This window comes from Carassius auratus, unplaced genomic scaffold (assembly GCF_003368295.1).
Source record: "Carassius auratus strain Wakin unplaced genomic scaffold, ASM336829v1 scaf_tig00017721, whole genome shotgun sequence".
Classification (NCBI taxonomy): domain Eukaryota; kingdom Metazoa; phylum Chordata; class Actinopteri; order Cypriniformes; family Cyprinidae; genus Carassius; species Carassius auratus.
The window spans coordinates 296,046-313,166 of record NW_020524808.1 but is presented as its reverse complement, the minus strand read 5'-3'; the positions used below and the strand labels follow the sequence as shown (position 1 = coordinate 313,166).

At 45.1% G+C, this 17,121-nt stretch overlaps 1 protein-coding gene across 1 annotated transcript in view; it reads right to left on the bottom strand.

Moving 5' to 3' along the window:
- LOC113075831 (transmembrane protein 132C-like) overlaps positions 1-17,121 on the bottom strand; it is a 198,645-nt gene that overhangs the window by 90,922 nt on the left and 90,602 nt on the right. The gene's annotated exons all lie outside the window — the stretch shown is intronic.

The following is a 17,121-nucleotide window of genomic DNA, read 5'->3' as shown; positions in this document are numbered from 1 at the left end:
GACGCATATGGGAAAAACCCCCTTTTTCTCCTGAACTGAAGCCTTATTCAATCACGCAGTGAAACTGCACAGCCATTGGATCGTGCAGTGCTATTAAAACAAACCAATGGCTTGGCAGCGGTGCTGCACGAACCTATGGCAGCGAAGCCCGCCAAAGCCCGCCAATATGGGCGGGGAATCTGGCTATATATTGGCCGCTTCGCCACAGGAATTCAGATTATTTCTCCTTCAGCGACGACGTCACATCGCTTCGCTGATCTCCGCTGAACTGCTCGCCGTTGACACGCCTCGCACTGGAACGCGACTGCCGGTCCCCACCGCAGATTCATCGCTTCCCTGCGGCCATCCGGTGAGATATATTGAAAGAGCAAATTTCTCTAAAAGAGCCTTTTTCTACGGCGTTGTTGCAAATGCCGTCTCGTCATTGCAGCTCGTGCAGAGCCCCTCTGCACGCTGATGACGGGCACAGCGAGTGTGTCGCGTGCTTGGGGAAACCCCACGCTGACACAGCACTCGCGGGGAATTCATGTTCTCATTGCGAGAACATGAATATCGCCTCTCTGCGCTCGCGAATCGCTTTCTTTTCAGAGAGCGATCTCGCTCCTCGCGCCCTCCCTTTTTCTTCCTCCCGCGAGCCGGCGAGGAAGAAAAGGCGGGGCAGAGGATTAAAGCAGCAGGATGAAAGCGAGCTCACGCCGGCTCAGCCCCCGCGTGCCTCGTTTTCTCCGCCCAGAGGGGATTCCCCAGTCCTCTTTGTACAGCCAGACCAGTGTCCCTCTGCTGCCGCGAGTGATCTGGTTTTGTTTGGAGGGACTGAGGAGGAACTGCTAGAGGACAGCATGTCTCTAGCCGCTTCAGATGCTGAGGAGCTGTCGGGCTCGCCGGACCCCGCCCCCTCGATGTCATCTGAACCAAACCGCTCGAAACTCGGGATGGACGCCGAGCTTATCCGCGTTCTCTCCAGGGCAGTGGATGAGCTGGGTCTGGATTGGTCTCCTCCAGAGGAACCAGCCCGTAGCCGTCTGGATGAATGGTTTCTGCCGGGGCGCCAGCAAGCCCCTCGTCAGCGAACTGCTCCGTTCTTCCCGGAGGTCCACGACGAGCTCACTAAATCGTGGCGCGCCCCCTACTCAGCGCGCCTGCGTACTTCATCTTCATCCGCCCTCACCTCAATTGACGGCGCTGATGAAAGAGGATACGAACGGCTGCCGCCGCTGGACGAGTCTGTGGCCGTGCATCTCTGCCCGCCAGCAGTTATTGGATGGAAAGCCAAGGCCAACCATCCGTCCAAACCCTGCCGTACGACGTCGGCGCTCGCCGGGCGTGCCTACTCATCGGCAGGGCAAGCAGCCGCGGCGCTCCACTCTATGGCGGTGCTTCAAGTCTTCCAGGCCAAACTTCTCGCCGCCACCGACGAGTCTGGCCCAGATGTCGCCACACTCAGGGAGCTGAGAAGTGCAACAGACTTGGCGCTGCGTGCTACCAAGAGCACCGCCCAGGCCATTGGGCGCTCGGTGGCTAACCTGGTCGTCTTGGAGCGCCACTTATGGCTCAACCTTACGGAGATCAAGGATGCTGACAGAGCCCAGTTCCTAGACGCACCGATCTCCCCCAGCGGCCTCTTTGGCCCGGCGATAGAGGGATTCGCCGAGCGTTTCACAGAGGCGCAGAAGTCGTCCCAGGCAATGCGACACTTCCTGCCGAAGCGCGCTTCATCTGCTGCCAGTCGCCCCAGACAGGTGCCGATTCGTCAGCCTCCTAAGCAAGCGCCAGCTGCTACCACCGCAGCCCAGCCGGTGAAACCCGAGCCTCGACACCGTTCTCGCTCGGCCACCAGACGGTATCAGTATCCCAAGCGCATGGGACCCCGGCCCAAGATAGTGCTGGACCCTGCGCCGCCGCCGTCATCCTGATCGACAGGAAAGAAAGAGGAGGGGGCTAAGTCTCGCCACAGCCGGACCACCCCCCAAACTGCCCCGTGTGTTCTGCCGTCCATCTCCAGATGTCGACGAAGTTGTTCCTGCTGCAAACAATGGGCCCTTGTTAGCGCCCAGACAGCAAAGCGCTGTTATAGTGCAAAAAATAAAAAACACACTCCTTCACAAAAAGAGCAGTTCTCCTCACACAACACTCACGAGTGCTATGTCCCCCCACGGCGGTCAATCACTCGAGTTAATACAACCTCTGTCCATCCGGGCCTCACAATGGCAAGCCATTCCCGGGGTATCAGATTGGGTCATGGGAGTAATAAAACACGGCTATTCCCTTCAGTTCGCACGACGGCCACCACGCTTTCGCGGGGCGGTCACCACTTCAGTGCACAACGAGAACGCTCACGTTCTTCGTGCCGAAGTGAAAAATCTGCTGGTGAAGGGAGCTATAGAAATCGTTCCCCCAGCACACCGCGACTCAGGGTTTTACAGCCGTTACTTCCTGGTTCCCAAGAAGGATGGTGGGCTGCGCCCCATCCTCGATCACATTGAAACAAATCCTCTCGCAAATACGCTCAGGGGATTGGTTCTTTTCGCTGGATCTGAAAGACGCTTACTTTCACATCCAGATAGCCCCCCGTCACAGGCCGTTCTTGAGATTTGCCTTCGAGGGCGTGGCTTACCAATACAAGGTCCTCCCCTTTGGGCTGTCTCTGGCGCCTCGCACGTTCACAAAGTGCATGGATGCGGCTCTCTCCCCTCTCAGGCAGAAGGGCATCCGCATTCTCAATTACCTCGACGACTGGCTAGTTCTAGCTCAGTCAGAGGGGGAGGCATTGGGTTACAGAACTGTGCTCCTCAGCCATCTGGAATGCCTGGGGCTCAGGGTGAACTTTGTCAAGAGCTCACTGTCCCCCAGCCGGCGGATATCGTTTCTGGGAACAGTGTTAGACTCAGTGACAATGAGGGCAACAATGGTGAAGGAGCGCGCTGCGGCTCTACAGCGACTTGCGGCCTCTTTCAAAATAGGTGCTTCTCGACCCCTAAAGACATTCCAGAAGCTGCTGGGTCTTATGGCGGCGGCATCGCCGGTGCTGGAGCTCGGGCTGCTTCGTATGCGCCCCCTCCAATATTGGCTGAAACCACGTGTTCCACCTCATGCATGGCGTCACGGACGCTTGAATATCAAGGTGAGTCAGGACTGTATTTCGGCCCTGACCCCTTGGAGGGACATGCAATGGATGGAACGGGGTGCTCCACTTGGTATGGTTTGCAGAAGGAAAGTGATCTCCACAGACGCGTCCAACAAGGGTTGGGGCGCGCTGTGCGAAGGGAAACCCGCTTTCGGCCAATGGTCGAAAGAGGAGAGCAGGCTTCACATCAACTGCCTCGAGATGATTGCAGTTCAACGAGCCTGCCAGAGCTTCCTGTCAGACCTAAAGAGCCACCACGTGCTGGTCAGATCGGACAGCATGACGGTGGTCTCTTATATAAATCACCAAGGTGGGCTGTCGTCGACGCGTCTCTTCAGACTGACGTCGCGACTGCTGGAATGGACCCAAAGCAATTTGGGGTCCCTGAGAGCAGTGCATCTTCCGGGCAAGCTGAACAAGGGAAGCGGAGTCTCCTCAGAAGAGTGGAGACTCCACCCGCAGACGGTTCAGAAGATATGGGAGGTCTTTGGCAGAGCGGAAATAGACCTCTTTGCCTCAAAAGACAACTCTCATTGCCCAATATATTTTTCCAAGATCAAGGACGCGTTGTCCCAGGACTGGCCCAACCGTCTTCTTTATGCTTTTCCTCCGGTCCCTCTGATTCCCCAAGTAATCAGGCGGTTCAGGGACCAGAGATGCAGGGTTCTGCTTGAAGTGGTCTCTGCACATTTGGTCGCTCGACGGGAGCCCGCGGGACTCCCTGAGCGTGTGCTAGACACAATTTCACAGGCTAGAGCTCCGTCTACACGACGCCTCTATGCCTCCAAATGGTCTGTGTTCTCCACATGGTGTTCAGACCATGGTGAGAGCCCGACCTCTTGTGACGTATCAGTGATACTGTCATTTTTGCAAGAGCTCTTGGAGAAGGGACGATCCCCCTCCACGCTCAAGGTCTATGTAGCAACTATAGCGGCATCACACGCCCTTATAGCAGGCCAGTCGGTGGGCAGAAACGACTTAGTCGTCCGATTTATGAGAGGTGCCAGACGGCTTCATCCGCCTTGCCCTCCCACCGTCCCTTCTTGGGACCTGCCCACGGTGCTGAGAGCCCTGAAGGGGGCCCCCTTTGAACCGCTACAGTCCATAGGCCTTAAAGCCCTGTCGCTAAAGACCGCTCTGCTATTGGCACTAGCGTCTGTTAAGCGTGTGGGTGATTTGCAAGCACTTTCGATGAGCCCTAATTGCCTAGAATTCGGGCCTAACGACTCGAGGGTCGTCCTGAAACCGAGGCATGGCTATGTGCCAAAGGTGCTCTCCACACCTTTTAGAGCACAAGTGGTCACCCTCTCTGCGTTACAAAACACAGAGGAGGATCCAGGGCTGAATCTACTTTGCCCAGTGAGGGCTCTAAAAGTCTACATAGAGCGTTCTGCACCAATAAGACGATCAGAACAGCTCTTCATATGCTTTGGAAACCGCACCAGAGGGTTACCGGTCTCTAAGCAAAGACTTTCAAGGTGGATTGTGGATGCAATCCAGCTAGCCTACTCTTCTTTGGGCCTGCAAAGCCCAATTGGAGTAAGAGCCCATTCGACGAGAGCAGTGTCTTCGTCTTGGGCATGGTCTAATGGTGTGACTATCGCAGAAATTTGTGAGGCGGCTGGCTGGAGCTCGCCTTCCACATTTGCTAGATTTTACAATCTAGACGTCCCAGCGCTTCATGCTAGGGTACTTTCTGTGTGAAGGTCACCTTCTTGTTCCTCATTTGCATGCTCTTGGCCATTCTTGCCCAAGGCTCAAACTCTACTCGTATGCACTCGGTCCCTTGGCTACTGAGGCGATACGAACACGGGATGATCAGGCTAGGCCAGACGTAACCTCATTGAGCTTATTCTGCCCCTAGTTGCTATTATCATATCTTGGTTTAACAAATCAAGTTTGATTGCGTTGGTCGTCCTCCCTTCTTAGCATGGCGTGATTGAACTGGGTTCCCATATGCGTCTTCGACGCAGTACGAGTGAAGTATTGAAAGGGAACGTACTCGGTTACTAACGTAACCTCGGTTCCCTGAAATACGGGAACGAGTACTGCGTTCCTTGCCATGCTAAAAAGGCTGCACAACTCAGTCGTCGCTTCAGTCGAAGTAACCTGAATTCCTGTGGCGAAGCGGCCAATATATAGCCAGATTCCCCGCCCATATTGGCGGGCTTTGGCGGGCTTCGCTGCCATAGGTTCGTGCAGCACCGCTGCCAAGCCATTGGTTTGTTTTAATAGCACTGCACGATCCAATGGCTGTGCAGTTTCACTGCGTGATTGAATAAGGCTTCAGTTCAGGAGAAAAAGGGGGTTTTTCCCATATGCGTCTTCGACGCAGTACTCGTTCCCGTATTTCAGGGAACCGAGGTTACGTTAGTAACCGAGTACGTTTTGCAGAGCACTGTGAGGATTTTCCAATCAAAATGCAAACAAGAGATAAAAAAAACTTGATTCATGATTTCTGTATGATTACTGTTAAAAAGATCAGTCCTCTTTTTTTCTGAGTTTGTTCTCCTCAGACTTTAGTTTATAAGCTGTACTGAAACAACCTACAGAGAGTTGCAAATAAATTAAAGAAACAAATAAATGTACAGCTTAAAAATGGAAACATGGTGTGGTATTGAGACTTACTTTAGTACTTTTGCCATTAGAGGGGCAAAAGTAACCAAAACAACTGAACAAGCTGCTTGATATTATACCTGAACAACAAAGAACATTACCAAGCATATCCGTCTTTTTCTCACACAGACATCCTCAGTTCCTGAATCAGATTCATGTTGCCTAGCTAGCCACCTCATATTTGTGAACAGAAAGCAGGTGATGTAAATTGGTTACTGTGGTAAAAGAACATGACCTTTACTGCCCAGAGACAGAGATTCATTAGAAGTAAAAATATCACTGTGTTCTGTTCTCCACATAATTAATTACACCTCTGTATCCACGACTTAAAAGAGGAACAGAACAATAAAGTGTCTTTCTTCCAAACATTAAAAAACACCATTATGAAAGGAAAATAATTGAATGGCACATGTACACAACTAACTAAAAGAGGCTGCACAGTAGTGCTACTGCTGTTTTTATTCCTCTGACATACTTCAGCAGACAGTGAATTGTCCATCACTTTAACTGGCTAACCCACAATACAAAATCTAAATACATTACCACATACAAAAATGTAGAAATATTTCTAAGTAGTACATTCAGAAACATCCAAACAACTGCAATTTTCTCTTAAAATGTGAGTGGGAAAAATTTGTATGTCCGTTACAAATTTATAATGTTTCAATGTCATATTATTATTGTGAATTACCCTTATTTTGAAGTAAATATATAAATGCAACTACTTATTCATTACAACATATGTGGATTAGTCATTGCGGTGCATGAGTTCTTTGCTCCAACAAAGAATTTATTCTATGCTTCCCGAGACACTGGGGATCGAAAGTCAACTTCAAATGTCCGGTGTGAAATGACTAAGAGCTTATCTTGATAACTAATTACCACACATCCCAGAAGAGACTTATTAGCTAGCTGTGAGTATTTTGATTTTTGTTCCAGCAGTCCTCTACATTGCGAGTAAATCACTCGCACATGTGACTAAATCTTCACTCTGTGCGACTAAATTGTGTCTAATATTAGCCAATGGCTAATAAATTCTAAAATTTTACTGGCCAGTGTGTGAGTTGGAGGCTAAGTATAAGTTAAGCACATATATATTTTCACTCACCGAACACTCGGACTGAGCGCTTCAGAATTTAACTCTCCGTCAAGCAATCTGTGCTGTTTTTCAGTTCATCTGAATGGATGTGCAACGCACCTGTATTTGACATACCGTAAACTCTAGTGTGAACTGTGAAGGCGCACAACTAGTGCTAGAGAGTGCTAAGCACCCTCAAAAAAAATCAAAAGCACCCTCAGTTAAAGCTGTATCAATGGCATTTTTTTTTGCAGATATGGCAAATGATCAGGTGCGTTATGGTTTGTGCTTTAATTTCTTATTTCTTCTTCAACATGTTTTTGCAGCATTGAGCAATGTAGCCAACCACAGACATAGGCTATCTGCTGATTTCTTCACCAATCAGAGTGTAACGTCTGTTTTGGCTTTTGTTTCATGTTTTGGCTTTTGTTTCTTGTTCACCATTTTCATGTCTCTTATTTTGTAGTTTGTTTCATGCTGTTTGTGTCATGCTTCCCTTGCCCTCATGTATCTCTGTCTTGTGTATGTGTCATGTTCTCATTGGTTGTCTTGTCATGTGATTTATCAGTTCTGGTAGTTCATTGGTTGTTTTAGTCATGTGCCTTGTTCCCCATTGGTTTGTTCATGTCTTGTGTCCTTCTTTGTCTGCTATAAGTAGTCAGGTTTTTGTCCTTGTGCCCTGTCGTGTATTAACGTATGTAACCTGCTGTCGGTGAGTCTAGTCTGTTCATGCCACGTCAAGTCTGTTTCTGTCAAGTCAAGTCAAGTCAAGTCAAGTCAAGTCAAGTCAAGTCAAGTCAAGTCTCTGTTTATTGTTTGGATGGTTGGATTATGCACCGCTGTAAATAAACTGCACTTGGGTTCATCTATGCTCGCCTTCAGTGGACTGATTGTTACAGAATACACGACCGAACCATGAACCCAGCAGTTGCCCTCCTTGGCCTACGCCAGGGGACTCGTCCCATTGAGGATTATGTGGAGGATTTCTGTTCTTTGTGCCACTTAGTGGACTTCAATGATGTGGCCCTCAAAGACATTTTCCGTTTTGGATTCACAAAGGAAATATCTTTGTTAATGCCACGACACATACCTCACTGGACTCTGACTAGCTATATTGACTTTGCACTCCGGTTGAGTGGTTCCTCATTTACTGTGGGGATTGCGGATGAGAGACCCTGCTATCCTTCAGTACCTACCACACCGGAGCATGGTGATGTCCCGCCTGTCATGCCTGCCAAACCACAGCCGATTCACGTCATGCCCGCCACGCCTGAGATGGCCGAGATGGCCGCCGCCGCCACGCCTGAGTCCCCGGCCAAGATGACCGCCGCCACGCCTGAGTCCCCGGCCGAGATGGCCGCCGCCACGCCTGAGTCCCCGGCCGAGATGGCCGCCGCCACGCCTGAGTCCCCGGCCGAGATGGCCGCCGCCACGCCTGAGTCCCCGGCCGAGATGGCCGCCGCCACGCCTGAGTCCCCGGCCGAGATGGCCGCCGCCACGCCTGAGTCCCCGGCCGAGATGGCCGCCGCCACGCCTGAGTCCCCGGCCGAGATGGCCGCCGCCACGCCTGAGTCCCCGGCCGAGATGGCCGCCGCCACGCCTGAGTCCCCGGCCGAGATGGCCGCCGCCACGCCTGAGTCCCCGGCCGAGATGGCCGCCGCCACGCCTGAGTCCCCGGCCGAGATGGCCGCCGCCACGCCTGAGTCCCCGGCCGAGATGGCCGCCGCCACGCCTGAGTCCCCGGCCGAGATGGCCGCCACGCCCGAGCCCCCGGCCGAGATGGCCGCCACGCCCGAGCCCCCGGCCGAGATGGCCGCCACGCCCGAGCCCCCGGCCGAGATGGCCGCCACGCCCGAGCCCCCGGCCGAGATGGCCGCCACGCCCGAGCCCCCGGCCGAGATGGCCGCCCACGAACTCCCTGCCTGTCCTGCCACGGCCAAGGAGGCCGTCCATGTCCCTGCTCCACCATGGCTTCCAGCTCTGCCTGCACCGCCTGGCCACCCCGCTAGGCCAGCACCGCCATGGCTGCCCGCTAGGTCTGCACCGCCATGGCTCCATGCTCTGTCTGCTCTGGATCTGCTCCACGGCCCAGGTCCCCCTCTGCTTCTTGTTCTGTCACTGTTCCATGGCCCAGGTCCCCCTCTGCTTCATGGTCTGTCACTGTTGCACGGCCCAGGTCCCCCTCTGCTTCATGGTCTGTCACTGTTCCACGGCCCAGGTCCCCCTCTGCTTCATGGTCTGTCTTTGCTCCACGGCCCAGGTCCTGTCCCTTTTCACGGGCCTGGCCCCCCTTACTCCCCCTGTTCCGTCTCCACTCCACCACCTTCCTGAACCTTTTGTGTCTTGTTGTTTGGGCTTCTGGAGCCGCCCTTATAGGGGGGGATATGTAACGTCTGTTTTGGCTTTTGTTTCATGTTTTGGCTTTTGTTTCTTGTTCACCATTTTCATGTCTCTTATTTTGTAGTTTGTTTCATGCTGTTTGTGTCATGCTTCCCTTGCCCTCATGTATCTCTGTCTTGTGTATGTGTCATGTTCTCATTGGTTGTCTTGTCATGTGATTTATCAGTTCTGGTAGTTCATTGGTTGTTTTAGTCATGTGCCTTGTTCCCCATTGGTTTGTTCATGTCATGTGTCCTTCTTTGTCTGCTATAAGTAGTCAGGTTTTTGTCCTTGTGCCTTGTCGTGTATTAACGTATGTAACCTGCTGTCGGTGAGTCTAGTCTGTTCATGCCACGTCAAGTCTGTTTCTGTCAAGTCAAGTCAAGTCTCTGTTTATTGTTTGGATGTTTGGATTATGCACCGCTGTAAATAAACTGCACTTGGGTTCATCTATGCTCGCCTTCAGTGGACTGATTGTTACACATAGGTATTTAAGTTAACATACACTCACCGCTCAAATCACCGGAGGTTTTTTTTTTTTCAGGCATTGTGTTCAGCATAAATCATCTCATTACGGGGGTGTAGATGACGTAGGAAATTCGTCCCCCGCACTTTTTTGGGCAAGTATGTTTGCATTGAGGTTTTCAAAAGTCGGTGTGAATAAATATAGAAAAAATGGTGTTCACCATAAAAGAAGACATACCAAATATTTACTCACCCTCAGGCCAGCCAAAATGTAGATTAGTTTGTTTTTGCATCAGAACAGATTTGAAGAAATGTTGCATTTCATCACTTGCTCACCAATGGATCCCCTGCCGTGAATAGGTGCCATCAGAATGAGAGTCCAAACAGCTTATAAAAGCATCACAATCCAAAAGTAATCCACGTAACTCCAGTCCATCAATTAATGTCTTGTGAAGTGACATTTGGAAGAAACAAATCTATCCTTAAGGCATTTTATGTTAAATCATCACTTCTGGAAAAAAATACCATTGTACATAATCCATAAAAACAGAAAACAATGTCCACACCTGTTGTCTTCTCACATCAAAATCCAACGACTTAATTGTTCAGAACGGTTTTGGATTGTTTTAGTTTGTAAACAGTGCTTGATCTGTACATTTTTCTATCCAGATTCAGGCAAGATGAAGAAAGTAATGAAGAAAAGCAATACAATGGACAGAGGACTCTTATTTTAGCAACAGTTTGACGTTAAAAATGTCTTAATGATAAATGTGTTTCTTACAAATATGCTGCTTTTCGCTTCACAAGTTGTTAATCCATGTACTGGATTCATGTAGATTACTTGTGGAATATTGTGATGTTTTTATCAACTCTTTATTTCTGATGGCACCCATTCACTGCAGAGGTTCCATTGGTAAATGTGATGCAATGCTAAATCTGTTCTGACAAAGAACCAGACTTATCTACATCTTGGATGGCCTTAGGGTGAGTAAATAAAGCAATTTCATTTAAAATAACATCTTAAATTGCCTCCTATTTTTGTTAAGAATCAAGACTTGATTTATTTGGAATCAACTCTTTAAATTCTGAGAACTTGTAATCAGAGTAATTTCCAAACATTTCATAAACAAACAACTCTACTCAAAAGAAGCATATTTTTCTGCTTTTAAACCTGTTTTCGAGAACAGGAACATCTGGGTAAAATAGCCTGCTTCCATAGAGTCAAAACACAGCTGCTGCTCAACTGTTACGTAACTACTCAGCTATTGTGTAACAACTAAAAAATATTTTTTATGTTTTCTAGCATGTTTGAAAAAGCATTAGCATATGTATACAGTTATGTAATTTTAAATGAACTAAAAGGTTGTAGGTTCAAACTCCAGAAACTGTTAAATCATCCACGATTGTGTCCTTGAACAAGACACTAAGATGCTCCAGGGGGTGTCTGCCAAATAAATAAATGTTAATGTTATATATCTCAGGCCAGTGATCACATGGTTTCTAATACAGAAGTCACATGGAATGTTCTTTCATAGTAAAGCTTCATTCTTAAATAACAAAAATTGACCATAACTGCATAATTTACCAGAAAACAAACATGAACATAAATATGGCGGTGCTGCCAATTTATATTTTAGTTCTCAAGGCCACAGTAGAAAAGCACTTTGGTGGTGACGAGCATAACAACGAGAAAGGTCATGTATTTGTGTGTGTAAGAGTGGACACTGCACAGGAAGCATTCAGGTCTGCAGGCCAATCCAATTGGCATTTAATTAACTGGGGACTCAGATCAGGGAGTTTACCCTTCTAAATCAATCCCTGATCCCGAGACTAAACGCTCACACATGAACAAACACACATGGTGGATTACACAGGTGGATTAGCAGGGTTTCTCTGGTAACATGTCGGTTGGAGATCAGTTTGCAGATTGTGGTGTAAAGGGCGACGCAACCTTTGCATAAAAAAAACAAACAGCCATGTTAATGTATGCGTGTGAGTATGTGATAGAGAACAGTGAGTTTCAGCTTGGTGTCATTTTGCATTTAGACTGAGGAAGGACCGTACAAAGAGTGAGACACAAACGAATGTCACCCATTCTAAGCAAGACTTTTTTCTGCATAACATCTGTTGGTGTTAATAAGCTTAGCATCTAGCAGGTGACGTGGCCACATTTGCACCTATATTTTATCTGTTAAAAAACCTAGTCGGCTAGCTTGAGAGGTGGCATTTCTAGGTATCACAAGAATATGCCTTAATGTTTCAAATAAGGGCAGCCTACTTATTATGATGCCTTCTGAGACAAAATTCAAATAGAGCATTGTATACTTAAAAGAAAAGGCAGTTAATCCCATAATGCATTACAATAAGCTTGGTGAATAAATCTATTCCAAAGCATTTCATTTCATTCAACTCTGAAAGGTGTTGATTTAAAAAAATTAAATAAAAAGTTCAGTGCAATTTAAAATGTATAATTTTACACAGTATATATGTGCTATGTATTCTGATGCTTAAAAGAGCATGTGGAGTGCTGTTTGTGTGCTTTACTGAGTAAAGCAGTGCTGCACAATGCATCAAAATAAAATCAGTATCATGGCTTAGTACGATTATCAAAACACAAAGACTGATTTAATTAGATATACGCGTTGCAGATTTGCGAATGATGCATCCCACTTTATATATATATATATATATAAAATGACTCTTATGAGTCAGTTCTTTTTAGTGATTCAAAGAAAGACATAATTCCTTAAACAAATTATACATATGAGCTGGTTCTTTCAAAGAACAGTTTAATAAGATGGGTTAACAGTTTGAATAATAGTCTGCATTGTATTATTTACAACAATGGCAGAGAGAGAATTTCTTTTATATTTAATCAAAATGGTATTTTAAAATAAATAAATCCAAATGATTCAGAATCTAATTAAAAGACTGTGAATCAACTTGAATCTTCATTGATAACTACAGGTAGCTCTATTACAGAACACACCAAATCAGACACTTTATGGTTAGGGCTGCAATTTAGGAAGTAGGCAGCTAGTTGGTCACTAGGTTTTGGCACAGAGCTATTGTGTTGATCTGAGATTGGCAATCAGTACTCTTACTCTGATACAAATGGATTTAAAGCACAGAGCTCCATATCTGGGGCCATCTGCTGCCCAGAGCCAACACGGGGGCGAGCTCAGAAAGAGCATGACAGGAGAAGCCCAGCGTAAAAGTGTCCCCAAGACTAAAACCCCTGTCTGGACCACTGTTTGAGTGACAGGAGCACTGAGAGGTGCCTTGGCAACCCTCATGGTCCCCGTGGTAACCTCCTACTCTGAAGGATTCTTATTGGCTGGCTGTGACAGTTCCAAATGCCACTGGGGCCAGTCTGAGATGCCAGGTCCATATCACTCGTACTTCAGGGAGTGAGAGAAAGAGGATGTCAAAGATATATAGAGAGAGAGAGAAAGAGAGAATATATATATATATATATATATATATATATATATATATATATATATATATATATATATATATATATATATATATATATATATATATATATATATGGGGTGGCACGGTTCACTGAAAAAAACCCGAACCTAATATAGGTTTCTGTTGATGGACGCGCATTCTGGATTCCCAAACATTACAACAATAGCGATGAGAAAAAATAAAATAAAAATGAAACCCTGGACAAACCATTCACTCTTGATAATTGTGAATGCCTTATGATTATGAGCGGTCATTTATTCCGTCATCATCCAGGTGACCATCATCCGCGCGCACAGATGAGACCTGAACAGCACACGTTAATATGTATTTAAACTAAACTCATTTAAGCTTTGTCACATTTAAGAGCCAGTGAGAAGAATTGTGCATGCGCTCACCCGAAGCACGCAAACCCACGCCTCAGAACGCAGGCAAATATAAGATCTCTCTAAAGTATTGTGTTTAAATGGACAAATTCACACAAAAATTATGTCAAAATGTCCGTTTTGATAAGTATCCTACAGTAGACATAGCCGGCTGAAGGCAGGCCTACTGTATCAGTGCATTGTCTTAAAGTGACAGTCTTTATATTAATCGAACAGCAACAACAAAGAAATCACTCACTGTTCTTGATTAAAAAGCTTTTATAACTTTAATAAAGAATAATCTTTAAATTATACAGTCCAATATGTGATGCTGTTTTACATGTGATTACTTTATAACATTTCTGTACCTAGTGAAAATCAGTTTATTGTTTGTATCTTTATTCTATTGTCTTTATTTTTATGCTGTTGCTTGTAGTTGAATAAAATATTAGACTTCTTCTTTTTATTAGAAAGTGTAGTTATTCCATAAACATAGTACATACTGAACTGTTCCGAAAACTGTGACTCTTAAACCCTGATACAAACCGAACCAGCGATGACAGTCTCTATTTTACACACAGAAACTTTCGTCGCTGGCCCATCACTGTCACTCTCAATGGGCAAGACAGAGTATTTAGAGATATCTACATTGTCTTAAGAGCATTATCATGCTGACGTAAGCACACACAGAAATCCTGAATTCATTACATTACTAAATGATGCATGGCCATCTTCTGTGCTCTGAAAAACTCACATTGTCACACTCATTCACAACTCTCTCCTGAAAAGAGGCTAATCCAACCAATCAAAGCCAAGCTTCCAAAAAAAAAAAGACGTGTCTCACATAGACCTATTGCCCATTACAGTGATGTTGCCCTAGAGAGAGCGGTTGCAAACTATCCAAATAAAATGTCTTCATAAAGACAGACAGCATTTTATTAAAAGACTAAGTAGAGACCAGAAATTATTGGAGAGATATGGAATGGGATGCAACCATTCAAACCTCACATGAGCTCCAAAGCTTAAAGCCTCCAAAGCAACTGCTCCAACTGTTAAAGTAATTTATAAGAGAAGTGTATTAACATAATAATGGTGTTAATGCAACTTAATACAACAGTTTTAAATGTAATAATGTTGTTAATGCAACTTAATACAACAGTTTGCATTTAACTCAGTAATTAGTGTTATTTTTCAACTAAAACTGAAATGAAACAACAAACTAGAGGCTATATATACAAACCTGATTCCAAAAAAGTTGGGACATTGTTCAATTGTGAATAAAAACAAAATGCAATTATGTGGAAGTTTCCAATTTCAATATTTTATTCAGAACACAACATAGATGACATATCAAATGTTTAAACTGAGAAAATGTATAATCTTCCAGATCATGTTTACATATGGCTTCGTTTTTGACCTAAAGAGTTTTAGCCGGCAATGGAGAATGGCACGGTGGATTGTGTTCACTGACAATGTTTTCTGGAAGTATTCCTGAGCCCATGTTGTGATTTCCATTACAGTAGCATTCCTGTATGTGATACAGTGCCGTCTAAGGGCCCAAAGATCATGGGCATCCATTATGGTTTTCCGGACAATGACAGTTATGCACAGAGATTGTTCCAGATTCTCTGAATCTTTGAATGATATTATGCACTGGAGATGATGATAACTTCAAACTTTTTGCAATTTTCTCTGAGAAACTCCTTTCTGATATTCCTCCACTATTTTTCGCCACAGCATTGGGGGAATTGTTGATCCACTGCCCATCTTAACTTCTGAGAGACACTGCCACTCTGAGAAGCTCTTTTTATACCCAATCATGTTGCCAATTGACCTAACAAGTTGCAAATTGGTCTTTATGTTCTTTATATGTACATTTAACTTTTCCGGCCTCTTATTGCTGACCCAACTTTTTTGGAACGTGTAGCTCTCATGAAATCCAAAATGAGACAATATTTGGCATGACATTTCAAAATGTCTCATTTTCAACATTTGACATTTGATGTGTTATCTATATTCTATTGTGAATATAGATATAAAAAATATATAAAAAATATTACTCACAATTCGTAAAGTGTCCCAACTTTTTTGGAATCGGGCTTGTGTGTATATGTATATATATATATATATATATATATATATATATATATATATATATATGTTATACACATGTTAGAATTCTAATGGGATAAATTGGTGCTCAAGAAAGATTTTTTATTATCAATGTTGAAAGCAGTTGTGCGGCTTAATATTTTTGTGGGAGTTGTGATATTGCTACACTTTTTCAGGATTATTATGTTGATATGGTATGATTAATAAAAAAAAATTAATAATTTAAATAGCTTTTATTAGAAATAAAATTTTCTACAGAAGTCTTTAGTCACTTTTTTGGTAAAAGTAATGCATCCTTTCTAAGAGAAAAAAGTATTAATTTCTTGAAGAAAAACTTACAGATCCCAAAACTTTTATATTTTAGTGAAAATACTGTGAAAATTAATCCGCAGTGAGAATCAGAGTCAGCTACCCGTAGACAGACACCCATAGACTGAGGCTTGCTTTTAATTCTGCTTCAGAAATCTAATGTTTCCCCCCAACAGTGTATTTTTCTTGTACGTCTATTCATTTACGAACTAACGCGAATGCTAAATTAATGTTTGCTGAAAAAGTAAAATGAACCATATTAACCTTTTTGCCAATCATGTGAAAAAAAAAGTATTAAATTCTGTGGGCATGAAATAGGGAAAGTGCACATAAAACCAGTAAATTTTCCTCCAGTAAATGAAAATAAATTTCCATCAAATTAACTTCACACCCACACTCCCATTTCTCATCTCAAAACCACCAGGTGAACGCTATTCAGATAGACCCAGAGGCCCTTTCACTGTGTGTTTTGCTGTGCATGTGATTCTTCTACTTTTTAATTGTGCATATGAAACCATGTGTGCGTGTGTGTGTGTGTGTGTGTGTGTGTGCATCTGTCCCAATCAAAGCTCTCTGTAGGGAACTCCCATTAGAAGTAATATTACAATATGCCAGCTTAATTGTGGGTATATATATAAATCTTTAATTTCAGGCATGGTACAAACTCCATGCTGTGGATGATCTTAAAGGTTACCTTCTTCGTGATTCCATGTTTTAAACTTTAGTTAGTGTGTAATGTTGTTGTTAGAGTATAAATAATATCTGTAAAATTCTAAAGCTCAAAGTTCAATGCCAAGCGAGATATTTGATTTAACAGAATTCGCCTACAAAAAACGACCCGTTTGGACTACATCCCTCTAGTTCCTGCAGTAATAACGTCACTAAAACAGTTTTTTTGACTAACCACCACCCACATGAATTCACAAACAGGGGGGCGTGGCCTTGTTGCGCTCCGACGGAGAAGAAGAAAGAGCTGTTTGTGTTTGTCGCCATGTTGTTGAAACGCTGTTTTTTTCATCTCTGAGTCCAATCATCTTTGTTTGGGCTTCCCAGGAACGCTGTACTTTGAGATTTGAGATCAGGGGGAAGTCGTGGCCTAGGAACCCCCAACTGCTCCCCGGGCGCCGCAGCATAAATGGCTGCCCACTGCTCCGGGTGTGTGCTCACAGTGTGTGTGTGTGTGTGTGTGTGTGTGT